Source organism: Monodelphis domestica, chromosome 2 (assembly GCF_027887165.1).
Source record: "Monodelphis domestica isolate mMonDom1 chromosome 2, mMonDom1.pri, whole genome shotgun sequence".
Taxonomy (NCBI): domain Eukaryota; kingdom Metazoa; phylum Chordata; class Mammalia; order Didelphimorphia; family Didelphidae; genus Monodelphis; species Monodelphis domestica.
The window spans coordinates 181,328,025-181,343,522 of NC_077228.1; positions in this window are offsets into that span (position 1 = coordinate 181,328,025).

Here is a 15,498-nt window from a genome sequence, read left to right on the forward strand (position 1 = left end):
TCAGGAAAACTAATCTTCCAAGTTCAGTGTTCCATCCCCTGGACCACCTAGTTTCTCATCTAGTAGTTGGTAGGCATTTAATAAATTTAATTGTATTGACTAAAAATCAGAAAAAGATCACACAGGCTTTCATATGTGGGAATGGTGTTCTAGAAATGACAAGATTTATAACTTTCAACTGTGATAGGTCAATGCCACGAGGACAACTTACCATAGTAGAAAGCCTTTTTGGGTTCTAGTCTGCTAACTGACAGGGCAAGTAATTTTCCTTCTCTGTGTCTCAAGTTCCTTCTTTAAAATGAAAAGTCTAGGGGGAAGCTGGGTGGCTCAAAGAGGATTGAGAACCAGACCTAGAGATGGGAGGTCCTGGGTTCAAATGTGATATCAGATATTTCCTAGTTGTGTGACCCTGGGCATGTCACTTAACCCTCATTGCCTAGCCCTTACCACTCTTCTGCCTTGGAACCAAAACACAGTATTGATTCCAAGATGGAAGGTAATGGTTTAAAAAAAAAAAGAAAAGTCTAATTTGTTATTTGGAAAGAGTGATGAATGTAATTTATAAAATTTTTGTTCACCAATAAAAATGTTACCCTCTTTAAAAAAAAGAAAAGTCTTGGGGAGCAGCTGGGTAGCTTAGTGGATTGAGAGTCAGGCCTAGACATGGGAGGTCCTGGGTTCAAATCTGACCTCAGACACTTCCTAGCTGTGTGACCCTGGGCAAGCCACTTAACCCCCATTGCCTAACCCTTACCACTCTTCTGCCTTAGAACCAATATACAGTCTTGATTCTAAGGCAGGAGGTAAGGGTTTAAAATAAATAAAATGAAAGGTTTGGAATAGAAAGGCTTTAAAGGCTTCCAGCTCAAATATGATTTTTTAAACCCTTATTTTCTATCTTAGTGACAACTCTAAGACAGAAGGGTAAGGGCTAGGCAATTGGAACTAAGTGACTTGCTTAGGATCACATAGCTAGGAGAGGTCTGAAGCCAAATTTGATCCGAGGTCTTCCTGACTCCAGATCTGGCGCTCTACCTACTGGGCCATCTAGCTGCCTTATGCTCTTCTATTCAAACTATGAAGCTGCCATGCTATTTGAAATGACAATGATATCATCCTACTATGGTATAGTATGGTGGAAAGGGCCTGGATTTAGATTCTTAACCTTGAGTTAGAATCTGTTTTGTTAAATATTTCTCACTGTGTAACCCTGAACAGGCAACTGGTAGTATAGTGGATAGAGGAAGACTTGTCTTCCTGAGTTCAAATCTGACCCCAGACACACACTAGCTCTATGACACTGTGCAAGTCACGTAACCCTATTTGCCTCAATTTCCTCATCTGTAAGATGAGCTGGAGAAGGAAATGACAAACCACTGCAGTATCTTTGCTGAGAAAATCCCAAATGGCATCATGAAAAATCAGACATGACTGAAAAATGAGTGAACAGCAACGCAATATCAGCTCTGGTTATTATTTTACCTGACTCCAAATTCAGTGGTCTTTCAGATGATCATTGTGGTCCCTTTCTGTTTTAAGTGCCAAGAGCCTATTAGCATTGTGGTCAGTATAGCATAGTAAGAAGGAGCATGGACTTTGAGGCCATAAGATCTGACTTTGAATCTCAGTTTTGCTATCTGTATAGTTTAGGATAGGACTCTGGGACTCAGTTTTCTCACTTGTACAATGAGGGAGTTGAATTAGATGACCTCTGAAGGCCCTTCTGGATCTACATCTATAATCCTATGATCCAATTTGCTAAAGTATTTGGGGGTGTTTCAGCAGAAAAATGGACGATGCAGAGGTTGGTCTGGAGATGGCCAATTCCTGAAGCTTCCATACCAAGGTAAGCAGCAAAATGCTTGAAAGCAGAAAAGGGAGAGAACACCCATTCCCAGCCCAGACCCAGGATTCAGATGGTCCATTAAAGGGCTCAGGCTACCTGACTTGCCTGAGCAGTGACTCACTGGGAATCTGATAACAAACTGAATAGCTAGAGGGAGGTTAAACACCTTAGGTCCAATCAAATACTTCCCTGATCCTAAGATAAAGGCATTTACCCCCAAAAGACTGGAGTAGGCTCAAAGGAAATAGAAACTAAGTAAGATCCCTGTGGTCTGGTCTGTTATGATAGAGGGAAATACATCCCAGACCTACATGCCCATCCTGGGCAAGGACTTGAAGACTAGAGAGACTAATGAGAAAGTAAATTGTTTATTGAACCCTTCTATGCTAGAAATGATTCTCTAGCCTTAATCACAGGGTCTGGGAATTCTAATGGTTACTTTTTTTAACCCCAACTTTCCATCTTAGAATCAATACTGTTATCGGTTCCAAGGCTGAAGAGTGGTAAGAGCTAGGCAATGGGGGTCAAATGACTTGCCCAGAGTCACACAGCTAGGAAGTGTCTGAGGTCATATTTGAACCCAGAACCTCCCCTCTCTCAATCAACGGAGCCACCCACTGCTAATGATTTATTTTTACATAATATGATTCAGTAACGCTGAATAAGCCAAACTAATATCATCCAGTTTGAGATTCAGAACTGACTGATCACATGCTCAGTGGAGACCATTTGTGAGCAGAAAGAACGATTTAGACATCGCTCCTGCAAGGGTCTAGGACAGTTCACTATGAACAGGCAGTTGTGTCCTGGATACCTATGGGGTAAGGTAACATCTCTTGACTTCTTGCTGGTAACCATCCATACAAAGGAAAGAGAAATCCTGACTGCTCTGCATTCCAACCATCATACCGAAAATAAAACTGATCTCCTCATGTGAGATTAAGCTCTCCAACTCAATTCTTGGAATCAAGAGACTTCCCAGGTTCTTGGCCCTTGCTGTGCCACTAACCAGCTGCGTGACCATGGCCAAGTCACTGCAAGACCTCAATTTCCTTCATCTATAAAATGAAACAGTTAGATTAGATTGCCTCTAATGACCCTTCCAATTCTAAAGTTTTCTATGATCCAAGCCTCAGGTTCAAAAAGACCTTCATCTCTACTTTCTCTTTTCAGACCACAGTGGAACAGAGTTCTTATGGAGGTCATAAAATCTCACCCAAGAAAATGCCAGATTAGGACAAATCTATCACCTCCCTGAGAAACCCTAGGGAAATGAAATGTCATCACTACCACTGGAGAATCTAGAAGAATAGAGCATTTGAGTGGCTTACCTGCCAACTCCTGGGGACTCCTCAGGCCACCAGAGTGATTGCTGTGCTCAGGAAAGCCAGACTTTTATACCTTCTGGCAACAGGTACTTTCTTGGAAAAAGCCCAGAAGGAAAGATATTGGGGGGCAGGGAGGTGAGTTGATCTGACTTGGAGGAACAGCTCAGGTTCAACAGGAAACACCCAGTGACTCTGGGCAGATGCACGAGGAAATGTGCCAGACTTTTAGTGATTGGTTGATGCAAGATTATTGACTCCAAATGAAATAACCCGTCATCCTAGCACATTCAAGGTTAAACACACATACATCCCTTCTCAAGGAAGAAGTGGTTAAACTCCAAGCCACCCCCCCTTTTTTCCAAAAGGTGAATTGCTTTTCCAGTTAGCAATTGTTCGCTATCTGATGACCAAAGCTATGATTTTATCCTCTTCCCTCTAATCCTTTACTTATTTCTTACTGACTTTGCTCAACTCAAAGGATTGTTCTTCTGCCCCTGAAATACTGAAAATATTGAATAAGCCTGGGAAGAATCCCATAGTGAAAGACAGGAGACCTGAGCCTCTGCCACAGACTTGGGCAAATCATTTCCCTACTCAGGACCTTCGATTCCTTCTCTGCCAAATGAAGGTGTTCAATGTAGTATCATTGCTCTACTGGTAGAAGAAATTGCAGAAACAATCCAGTCCAACCCATTCATTTGACCAGATGAGGAAAGCCATCAAATGAGGAAGCCCAAAGAGATGAAGTAATTTCCTTAGGTCACAAAAGTAAACTCAGGGGCAGGATTTAAAATTCAGACCCTCTGAATCTAGAACCCGTGCTCTTTCTATTCTATCATAGGGTCTGGCCCATTTGTTATTTTCTTAAACTAGAATCATTTTAAGGCAGACAAATAGTAAGGTCCAAGCAACTGGGATTAAGTGACTTGCCCCAGATTATCAAGCGAGATGTTATCTGAGGTTTTGAACCCAGGTCCTTGGACTCTAAGCCCAGTGCTTTATCCAGTGTACTATCTAGCTGCCTTTTTGGCCCAGGTGTAACATTCTATAGACTAGTCCACTTCCAAAGCAAGTTTCTTGAATACCAAATATGGTGGCCAGGCTCATGCTCCCAAGCTTAGTTCTAACCTTATGTAGCAGCCAGCTTAGATTAAGGAGCTATTTAAAAAGTGTTCTTTTTCCTTTTACTTGAAGTATCTCAAAACTCTCTCCCTCCCTCCCTGCCCCCTTCCTCCTTTCTTTCTCCCCCCCCACTTATTTATGCAAAATGTATACTCCTGTTATCAAGTTAATATTGTTTAGGAGTTAAAGCCAGATTCATGTAAGGAAACGTTATCTAACCCTTCAGTCAGTTCAAGTCCTTGCCTCAGTTTGTATTTTATGACAGGATGCATCAATCCTTCTGGACCTCATTAATATTCTAACCCCTCTCCACTGTGATACCTTTTATTTTGTTTTGTTTTTCTCTGTTCATTGATGCCTATGGGACACCTCCATCATTTCAGGGAGGGAGCCTCTTCCTAAAGAAGCAGTATTTCCTAACTTGACCAGCTACTTCTGAAAAAATGGAACCTTTGGGCAAGCTTGCCTGAGAACCAAAATGATTTTTTTGCCCATAACATCTATGACTTTTAAAATCCAAGATGGTCAGATACATTACAGAGAATGATAGAAGGTACTTTCTGGGAATAAAAGTTTATAAAGATGCATCTTCATAAAAAATGTTCAAAATATAAACCATCATATTAAAAAACCCCTCACCAACCAGCCTTGGATTCCACTGTATTCCTTTCTGCAAGGAGAGAGCTTTTTTTTTTTTAAATATATTTTATTTGATCATTTCCAAGCATTATTCATTAAAGACATAGATCATTTTCTTTTCCTCCCCCCCACCCCCCATAGCCGACGCGTAAATCCACTGGGCATTACATGTTTTCTTGATTTGAACCCATTGCTTTGTTGATAATATTTGCATTAGAGTGTTCATTTAGAGTCTCTCCTCTGTCATGTCCTGGAGAGAGCTTTTTTTTTTTTTTAATATTATTTTATTTGGTAGTTTTCATACATTATTCACTGGAAACAAAGGAGAGAGCTTTTTAAGAAGACAGGAACTGCACAAAGCAAGATGTAATAAATGGACAAATCTGGGTCATAATTCTGAGTTGAAGAGTCATCTTTAATTGTGGGAAATTAGAGCTGGAGGTCTCACCACACCTGGCCTGTGGCAAAGACCTTGTTTAGATGTATAACAGTCTCTTTTATAGATAGTCAATTAACATAAGTGATTAATAAAACCAGATGTACAGAATATGTTAATAAAGTTGAGGAAATACTTGCTAACAGAATTAATAAATTCCAAGAAAAAGTTTAAAACAGGCCGCCTCATTTACCCTTATCCTTTCAGTGATTTGGCGTCAGTTAAGGCTTCTTGGTTGGGCAGAATGATTTACAAAGATCAAGGTCTCTGCTAAGTGCACCAGTCTCTAGAATGTATGGTTAATATGTCACAAGTACCATTTATCACTGCAGTTTTAATGTAATAGAGAATATGGGAATGAGTCTGATCAGGATACAATTTTTGGCTATCTCTAATTGATACTACCAATGATAGACTGACATCATCAGACTTAGCTAATTTTGCTTGTTCTGGGAATAAACTTAAAGATAAACCGAAAGGTCCTTCTGGGCCATAAACTCTGAAGAACCAATAGTGAATATAAATCCTTCAAAAAAGCAAATACCACCTTGTCCTTGAACTAACTTCCTAATTTCTACTACTGACTCAATCAATGATCCTTTCTTTTATCTTCATCAGGAATCAGGATTTAGTCAAACCAAACAATCCAAAGTTGATAACAGAAACTCTTAATTTTATTTGGTAGCTATAATATTCAAATTACTCACACCATCTCTATCTTTTCTACTGCTATGGTTAACATTATATTATTATTGTTGATATCTTAAACACAATTTATTAATTGGGTCTAACTCTTTCTAAAGTCATAGTTGCAGTTACCTAAAGGATTATATGTGATCCCTTGTTTTATAATCATTGCTATAAAAGTAATAAAAGCAATTTCCTTTTCAGAGAGGAGGAATTTCTACATCTCATCTGCCTGGGTAGGAATTTCAGCTTTATAGACCTCTAAACATGGCTGTCAGTCCTGTTATAGTTCCTTATCCAGGGGTTTTATGTTTTGTGGCTAATTCTTTGCAATCTATCCTAGGTAGACCAGAGTGGGGTTAGGAAGTCAATTTTGGCCACTGTATTTGGAAGTAAATCTTGAACATTTAAGGGGAGCTAATACCTAACCCCACATAGTTGAGATCTATGACACAACTGTGGAAGACAACTAAGAGATAGGATAGAAGTTGAGAATTAAACTCTTTTCTGACCACAAGGGTGCAATTACTTCCAAGACAGTTAAGGTTTGACCTAATAGGCAGGGAGGGTAGAGAGGAGGTTACCTGCCAACAGATGTTCTTGTTTTTTTTGTTTTGAGTATATACCTGAAGGCTATGGGGATGGATGTGTGGACAGACTATTACTATTATTAAAAAGTTCCTAAGCCTTTAAGTCTATTTGCTAAGATAATATCATTAATTATTTCTCATGAGATCAGAGAGTCACAGTCAGAGAAATGAAGGGTTGTTAAAGAGCATCCCATTATTCAACAAAGGGAGAAACTGAAGTCAAGAGAAATAAAGAAGTCATAAGATCATACATTTACAGCTGTAATGGATTTTTTAGAAACCCCTGACCTTCTGTCTTAGAATAAATACTAAGTATTAGTTATAAGGCAGAAGAGCAGTAAGGTTAAGCAATTGGGGTTAAGTGACTTGTCCACAGAGCTAGGAAGTGTTGTAGGCCAGATTTGAACCCAGGGCTTCCTATCCCCTTTGACTTTCTATCCATTGAGCCACCTAACTGCCCCGCTGTAAGGGATTTTAGAGGTCATGTCCAACTCCTTTATTTTACTTATTTATATTTACTTATTTTACTTATGAGGACATTGAGGCACAGAGTGGTCAAGCAATTTGCCCAGGGTTGCACCACTAATAAGTATTTGAGATGAGATGAGGAAGCTGGGTCTTCCAGATTCTAAGTTCAGTGCCCTAATCACAATGCTACTATGCCTTTAGTGATTTGTCTAAGACAGGTGTTCTTAACCTTTCACGGGCATCACAAACTCCTTTGGCAGTCAGGTGAAGCCTACAGACCCTTCTTCAGAATAATTTTTTCCATAATTAAAGGAAATACTAAATTAAAATTAGAGGTTAGTGAAAATAAGGATGTATTTTTCCCATCCAAATCTACAGACCCTCTAAAATCTGGCCACAGACTCTTAGGGGTCCATGTATACAAGGGTAAATATCTTTTGTTTAAGATTATCATCTGTACCTACCATTCAGCCTGTACCTACCATTCAGCCAATCAAAATTATCTCAGTCAAATTTGCTTAGTTCTAATAAATATGTCTTGATAGTCCCAGTGTTCTGCAGAAATCTGTCATAATCTGTATATCTTGGGTGAACAATTTGAAGGTGGATGCTTCCCTAAAGGGTTTGGGTTCGGGTTAGGACTTTAGGATAAGTTTAAACTAGGAAGATTTATACACATTAGTGGGATTGGTCTATTCACACACATGTATATGTGTGTGTGTGTGTGTGTGTGTGTGTGTATATACTCTCTCTCTCTCTCTCTCTCTCTCTCTCTCTCTCTCTCTCTCTCTATATATATATATATATATATATATATATATATATATATATATATAATTCTTTGCAATCTATCCTAGGTAGACCAGAGTGGGGTTAGGAAGTCAATTTTGGCCACTGTATTTGGAAGTAAATCTTAAACATTTAAGGGGAGCTAATACCTAACCCCACATAGTTGAGATCTATGACACAACTGTGGAAGACAACTAAGAGATAGGATAGAAGTTGAGAATTAAACTCTTTTCTGACCACAAGGGTACAATTACTTCCAAGACAGTTAAGGTTTGACCTAATAGGCAGGGAGGGTAGAGAGGAGGTTACCTGCCAACAGATGTTCTTGTTTTTTTTGTTTTGAGCATATACCTGAAGGCTATGGGGATGGATGTGTGGACAGACTATTACTATTATTAAAAAGTTCCTAAGCCTTTAAGACCCAGCTTCCTCATCTCATCTCAAATACTTATTAGTGGTGCAACCCTGGGCAAATTGCTTGACCACTCTGTGCCTCAATGTCCTCATAAGTAAAATAAGTAAATATAAATAAGTAAATATATATATATATATATATATATATATATATATATATATAGAGAGAGAGAGAGAGAGAGAGAGAGCGCTTAAACTTTATCTCCCTATAATAAACTCTTGTTAAACCTATGGTTAAATAAATTGCCAAATCTTAAAAGTTCTACCTCTAAAACATCTTATTTTTATACTTTTCTCTCCATTCATCTTTGTTTAAGCCCTTGTCTCCTACCTGGACTATTGTAATAACTTCCTATTTAGTCTACCTGCTTTAAGTCTCTTTCCATTCCATTCTTCCTCTACCCATCTGTCATAAGTGCAGGTATTATTATGTCACTTCCCTACTCCCTCTTGCATCTAGATACAAATAGAAATTCTGCTTTTATTTAACCTTTAAATGTCTTTACAACGCATCCCAATCTGTCTTTTCAGTATAGGGTTTTCAGATTTTAGTATACTATATATATATATATATATATACTATATATATATATATATAAAACCCTATAGGGTTTGGATTTTTAGATATAGTATAAAAATTAAGAGATATACTATCCCATTTCCTACCTCCTGTTTCCTATCCCTGCCTCTCCTGTGAATAAATAGGTGTTGGTGGTGTACCAAACTGATTTTTACAACTTTTATCAACTCCCACCAATATTTTAAACCCACAACAGTATCATTATTTTCCTTCCTCCTCTATAGTTCGATCCAGTTGGTTTTCTCTCTATCGTTCACTTATGATACTTCATATTCTGAACTGAGTGCCTTTGCATTGACCACCATCAACACACACACACACACACACACACACACACACACACACACACACACCTGCTGTGACAACCAATGGGGCTGGGACATTTTTGTCTTATCCTTTTCTTCTAAAAAAGCTCCTTTCATTTCTGGATTCAGGCACATGGCCAATGTTCAGTACTGAGGGAGACTGGCCTCTAACAGAGGGTTCAGGATCATCTTTATCATATACTCTTGGCCTTCACACACCATCCCAGAGAAAATTACTTAAAGTTCAAATTTAGATCATGTCTAGGGTCTTCCCCAAAAGGGAGAAGAGCTGTAGAAAGGTACTCAGTGTCAATGTACAGTGTAAAGTAGGTATAGGACACAAAAGAAATACTTAAAACAAATGTACACAAGCATACATTCAAAAAAGACTTAAACATGCAACAGTAACAAATGAGTTTTGTTTTATTCTTTTTTTTTAACCCCTTCTTACCATTTCAGAATCAATACTGTGTATCAGTTTCAAGGCAGAAGAGTGGTAAGGGCTAGGCAATGAGGGTTAAGTGACTTACCCAGGGTCCCACAGCTAGGAAGTGTCTGAGGCCAGATTTGAACCTAAGACCTTCCTCCCACCCACCCCCACCTCCAGCCCACTCCAGGACTAGTTCTCAACCCCCCAAGCCACCTAGCTGCATGATAGATTTAGAGCTGGATGGAGGTCTATTATTGTGATTCAGTTGCATCCAACTTTTTGTGATCTCTATGGTCCATAATATGCCAGGTCTTTCTATCTTCCACTTTTTGTCAAAGTCTGCCCAGGCTCATGTTTGTTCTTTCCATGACACTCTCATCTTCTGTTGTCCCCTTCTTTTTTTGCCTTTAATCTTTTCCAACATCAAGATCTTTTCCAAAGAGTTCTATCTTCTCATTAACATAATATCTTAAGTATTTTAAAATAAAGTATTTAGGGGGCAGCTGGGTAGCTCAGTGGATTGAAAGCCAGGCCTAGAGACAGGAGGTCCTGGGTTCAAGTCTGACCTCAGACATTTCCCAGCTCTGTGACCCTGGGAAAGTCACTTGATCCCCCATTGCCTAGCCCTTACCACTCTTTCTGCCTTGGAACCAATACACAGAATTGATTCCAAGGCAGAAAGTAAGGGTTTTTAAAAAATAAAATAAAGTATTTAAAAAGTATTATAAGCTTCGGCTTCAATATTTGACCTTCTAGTGAATAGCCTGAATTAATTTCATTGAATATTGTTTGTTTTAACTTTCATCTGGTTAAAAAACATTTAAAAATTCTTAAAAGATTTTGGCTACTATTTTAAGAATGCTGAATGGAGGGACTGGGTTCTAAAAGTGAGAAGTCTAGAGTAGTGAAACTATTTGATAGCTGATTCTGGTTGTTATCTTACTCACAGATGAAACACTGTTAATAATTATTTATGTTGGGGCAGCTAGTTAGTATGGAGCTCCAGGTCTGGCATTCAAATCTGAAGGATCTTGATTCAAATGTGACTTCAGATATTTCCTAACTGTGTGACCCTAGGCAAGTCACTTATCCCTAATTGAAGCACTTACTGCTCTTCTGTTTTAGAATTGATACTATGACAGAGAAGGTAAGGGTTTGAAAAGATTTATTATGTCTTTGTTCTATTATTTAACACACTGGTAATAAGTTGAATAGTCCATAACGATGTTTATTTAAACCTAGGAAATTAGGGGTTTGTATTATGGAGAAAGACAATTATTTATAGGAAAGAGGCTTCTTCAGTCTATTAAATAAATACTATTTAATAGCCTTGATTGGCAGAAAATTGACTAATTAGTGAATTTTCAATCTTGGTAATTAACAGGGAAATACACAAACATATCCATGGATTACTTAAGAATGCTGGATAATGAAAATGAATAAAGAAAAGAGACTTGTAGTAGGCAGAAAGAGCAGGGATCATTCCTCTAAGGTGATTTGTGGAGCAGTTGACTCAAATCCCTTTTTTGTTTTACAATTTCTCTAATTCATTTAAATGGATTGATTATCTCACTGATGTGGCTACTCTCTCCCGTGGTGCAAATGGAAACCTATCCATGTTTTCTCATTCTTCGAGACTCTCATTCATGTCTACAGGACCATGCTATATCTGCCATGTCACTTAGCTGCCTCACAAGCACAAGAATACATTTTTCTAGGGTTTATTTGTGAAGGTAACAAGAATTTAGAGAGTTAGGTCTGGAGAGGAGAGATTCTGGGGTCAAATTTGTCCTCACACACTTTCTAGCTGTGTGACCCTGGGTAATTTGCTTAAGTCCCATTGCCTAGCCCTTACTACTCTTCCGCCTTGGAACCGATACTTAGTATTGCTTCTAAGATGGAAGGTAAGAGTTGACTTTTTTTTTTAAGAAAGAGAATATAAAATTTCATATATAATCCCCCATTCATTAAAAGTTGTTAAATTTATTATGTATTATGGTTAGACTGAAATATTTAATTGGTGGTTACCAGGGATTTAATTTCTAAATCCCAAAATGAATTAATAAAGTAAAATGGAATTTATGGTAGTTTATTTTTACAATAGAGGGAAGATAGTAAGGCAGAGATAAAAGAGGAGAGGGAGAGAGAGCTCTGGCTTCCTCAGAGCCAGGTAGAAATTCTAAGCTCCAGCCAGGGGAAAGGAGTCTCAAGATGATGGGCCTTTCTCAGAGGTTCACACCTCTAGAAAGGGCAAGGAAACTAAGTCAGTCTTTCACTCACCATGGTGACTGTCTAAAAAGAAAGCAGTCTGAGGTTTCCTGCACAAGCTCCTCCAGAGGTCCAGGTCCACAGCCAAGTGTCTGTCTTCCAGTCTTTCCTCAGAGTGATTCTTTTTCACTCCAAGCCCAGGTGACTGATCTCTTCTAGTCCAACTCTGAGTGACTGAATCTAACGATAGAATTCTTGTGTGCCTCTGTTTCCTCTATTTAAAGACCTTTTTCTCTTGTGTCACCTCCCCCAAATTTTTACTTCTACCAATCACAGCCGATGCTCCTCTCCAGCACTGCCCACTCAATGTATGAAATGGGTGTTCACACCTTTTGTGGTTAGTTAACACCTTTTGTAGTTATAACACCTTTTTGTAGTTAAAATGGGTAGATCTACTTTAAATACTGAATTAACACTTTTGGGGATTAAAATCTAAAAATAGATGGGATTGCAATTTAATCTTCATAATAAAGGAAGAGCTAAGTACCTTCATTGTTACAATCATGAGATAGCCAAATCCAATCTTCACAAAGTTTAAGTAGAAAAAAAGCCTTCCAAGAGAGCAACTTGAATAAAGTCCCAGTTTTCACATAGCATTGAAACTTCCTAAGCTAGTTTTTCTAGATATAGTTCCTTAGGGCTTCATGGACCCATCATTCTCTCCAGGTCAAGTGAACCATGCCACAATATCCTGGTCCTTTGTAGTCCCAGAAAAGAATCCCTTCTTCTTTGTTCAGAATATCTCCAGGCTGATTTGGAAGCCACCTGTCTTGGTGCCTTGGATCCAATTCCTCAGTTCATTCTTTGATCCTTACTTAAGTGGATTCTCTTTTCCAGAATGAGCCTGGCTATATCCTCTTTAGTGTACCCAAGGGGTCAGGAAAGTTTTTAATGTGAATGGCTCAAGTCTTCATTCTGGTGTGTTCTGTTAATGGCTCCTGATTCATGCCCCCAATTCATTTGACCAATTAATAACAATTTTAACACCAAACAGTTTAATACCCATCAATTCCTTCTTACAAAGGGATATTTAATTGAAAGCTAAAACAAGAACAGAAGTACAAATACTTCCCTTCCAACACTTGGGAGCACCCATTTCCTCATGCCATCTCTGTCCCTATTGAGAGTGGACTTAAGCTTTATGTAGTTTCTGCATAGCATTTACCCCCCAAAACTGACTTCCAAATATGATACAGCTGCTGTATGTGTCGTCATCTCACCCATGACTGGGCTGGGTCCCTCAAGTCCTTCATCGGGGTCTCAGTGTTGATCTGCCTGGCTGACAAACCAGAATCTAGCTTCCTGATCTTTGTAGGTTTGCCATTGACATTTGGAACTCCCAAGATCATAGCTGTCATGGTAGGTAGGTGCCTCAGTGGTTAGAATGCCAGGCCTGGAATCAGGAGAATCTGGGTTCAAATCTGGCCTCAGACACTTCCTAGTTATGTGAGCTGGGCAAGACACTTAATCTGCCTATCCCTTTCTGCTCTTCTGTCTTAGAACTGATTCTAAGGTAAGAATTTTATTATTTTTAATTATTTATTTATTTTTAAGTATTTTTCCATGCTTACATGATTCATGTTCTCTCCCTCCTCTTTCCCCTCCCTTCTACCAGAGCTAACAAGCAATTCTCATGTACCTCAATACCTATTTCCAGATTATTCATTTTTGTAATAGAGCAATCTTTTAAAAACCAAAACCCCAAATCCTATATCCCTATAAACTAGTGATCAATCATATGTTTTTCTCCTGCATTTCTATTCTCACAGTTCTTTCTCTGGATGTGAATAGCATTATTTCTCATAGGATGCTCAGGATTGTCCTGGATCATTGCATTGCTATTAAGTAGCAAAGTCGATTATATATGATTGCCCCACAATGTTTCAGTCTCTGTGTATAATGTTCTCCTGGTTCTGCTCATTTTACTCTGCATCAGTACATGGAGGTCATTCCAGCTTGTATGGAAATCAAGCAGCTTATCATTTAAGGTAAGAATTTTAAAGTGTTTTACAAATATCTCATTTGATTTTACAACAGCTCCAAGAGGTGCTATTAATATACCCATTTTACTGTTGAAGAAACCAAGGCATACAGAAGTAAAAAGACTTGCCCAAGTTCATACACATAGTACATTTCTGAGGCCAGGAAGAAGGTAAGAATTAAAAAAAAAAAGGAGGAGAAGTGGGGCAGGAATCTCTTTTAATATCCTTTCTTTAGAGGGAAGTTAGGTGGCTCAGTGGATTGAGAGCCAGGCCTAGAGATGGGAGGTCTTGAGTTCAAATTTGGCTTCACTTGATAGCTGGGCAAGTAATCCTCCCCCCCCCCTTGTAATTCTTCTGCTTTGGTACCAGTACACAGTATTGATTCTAAGACAGAAGGTAACGGTTAAAAATAAATAAATAAGAGGCCACAGCTGTTTCCAATATTCCTTTACCTAAACACAGGACAGTACAAATGTGAAGAGACATAGAACAGAAGCCTCCATTCACCAATCAGATGTAAATCTTGGAAGAGAAGGATCCAAGGCCTTCTCTACTGTCATCATCAGAACATAGCCAGGGAGCAACAGAGGCAAGGAGCAAGAAACAGGATTTGGCAGGTGGGTGTCTCTTTTTAAAACCTTTCCCTTCTATCTTATAATCAATACTCTAGATGGGTTCCAAGGCAGAAGAGCAGTAAGGGTTAGGCAATGAGGGTTAAGTGACGTGCCCAGGGTCACACAGCTAGGAAGTGTCTGAGGACAGTTTTGAACCTAGATCCTCCTGACTCTGGTCCTGGCTCTCAACCCACTGAGCCACCCAGCTGCCCTCAGACTGGTGCTGTAGCAGTTCCCCCTATCTAGGGACAAGGGAAACAGTTAGAATGTACAGAGTGGCTTAGAAGAGAGCATGCTCAGTCTTGGCTAGGAAAGCCTCTGACCCTTGATGCGAGCTTCCCCCAGGTTAGGCGGGAAAACAGGTTTCTTTGTGTTCACCTGGCTAAGATAAACCACACCCATACCTTGCGTTAACCAATGATAATCATCCCTATGTATTGTGTATATTTGCATATCAAAGAGATTAAAAGGAGAGCCACAGCAGTCTCCGCCCTCTCTTGGATCTTAGTTCTCACTGATGTCTGTCTTTGCTGGAGCTTGGCCTCTGGCCAAGCTCCTTCTTTAATTTCTTTCCTTCTCTATCTCTCTCACCTGGGACCTGGCCTTCGGCCAGGCACTTTCTTTTCTCTATCATGTCTCCGACTTGTGTGGTATTAAATTTGGATCATTGGACGGAATTAGCCTTTTGAGAGGTCCACTGATCGGAGCTCTGTTGTGGCTCATTTGTTATCAAAACGGCCTGGTTTCTGACTCATTTCTGCCATCTCATATCTGTAGCTTGGCTCTGCCACACCCCTAGCGGAATCCTAAATTACTATCCTTTCTCTCTATCTTTCTTACCTTGTGGCTTCTCGCTGGCGAGAGGCTACAGGTGCCTTTGGAATGATCCTAGTTTTGGCTCTATGACATTCTATCTCTTTATCAATTGCTCAGTATCTGGAATGGGTTACAGAATGTCTGTCCATACGCTAAACAGGGGAAGCCAGACACGCATTATATG